The sequence below is a fragment of the Pterocles gutturalis genome, unplaced genomic scaffold (genome assembly GCF_000699245.1).
Source record: "Pterocles gutturalis isolate BGI_N339 unplaced genomic scaffold, ASM69924v1 scaffold16502, whole genome shotgun sequence".
NCBI lineage: Eukaryota > Metazoa > Chordata > Aves > Pterocliformes > Pteroclidae > Pterocles > Pterocles gutturalis.
This window is the reverse complement of record NW_010115824.1, coordinates 35,250-36,586: the sequence shown is the minus strand read 5'-3', so window position 1 is coordinate 36,586 and position 1,337 is coordinate 35,250.

Sequence of the window (1,337 nt, the reverse complement as noted above, 5' to 3'; positions counted from 1 at the left end):
GTCACCACACAATATTTCAGCAGTGAAGGAATTTATGAAACGTGTAGCTGTGAACAATTAGAAAGAAAACCCTCTCTCTGAAAAGCCTCAGTTTGTGTCAAGGACTTACTAAAGGCTCGTTTCTTGGGATCATTTAGAAAACCATCAGCGTTACTGCACCATTTGAGGCTTCTCTGATAGTTAAGTCAAGGATCATGCTGAGAAACTTGATTAATGTATCACAATGCTGAAAAGCTTTTAAACCTACAGCCTTTTAAGAAAGATGGGGATCAAAATATTCAGTGTTTACATAAAGGATTATGGAAATGTGTAATGAAGGAGGCTCCTTGTACTGGGTGCCAAAGGCCTCTCACTGCATATCCAGTTGGAGACACCTACGCTTAAAAGAGCAGCAATGCCTCCAAGGACACTGGTGATGTTTCTATATACACATTTTTCACTTTCACTTCTGGAGAAACTAAACTGATCCCAATTTATGATCACGAACACAGAAAATATAAAAATAGTGCTAGATCAGAATTACCACGTGAAATTAGACAGTTTTGAGGCCAGAGGTCCCAAAAATTAAAGCAAAAAAGCATGATCCACAACTATTTACACTACTGAGAATGCTGATCTCACATGGGAACAAAAATATTACTGTGGTATACCGAAGCAGTTTAGAGTCTAGGTTAATATTTTGTAGTTTTTAATTTTTCACCCATGGTTTTTCCATTCATATTTTGCCATGTGAAATATTTTGTCTTTTAGTAAATCAAACCTGAAACCATGACAAATTTTGCCTTAATCCCAGGAATATATTTTCAAGATCAAAATCATATGATTTAAGGGTCATTTTTATTCCTTAACCATTACTTCAGAAATGTCTGGTCATTGAACCAGTCACAAGTCATGGCACTTTTCTCCTGCTGCCAGCACCTAAACCGATGAGAAAGCTGACACAGCAAATACACTGTGGGTTGGATCGTTTACAAAAGGGGATCTTTCGTGCTTAGCAATCCTCACAGTTGTGCAGAGAAAAGACAGCTTGACTAACCACAAAAAACAAAACAACTCTTGAGTAATGCACTGTCTTCATTTTAGTTCTCACATGTCCACTTTAACATGTTTTTTTTTTTCATTTTTTCCTTTAAGTTTTCATAAGCCATTTATTTATTTTAATTATTTTTCCAAAGAATGAACCACCCACTAGATAAAGTAAGGAAACTGTTTTTGCAGTTTCATTGGGATATATTCCCACAACGACCTCCAGGGCCACAGAAAGGACCAAAACAAGAAACAGAAACAATCCTTAATAATTTACTTCCCAGAAAGCATACCTTGAGCTGTGTGGCCTC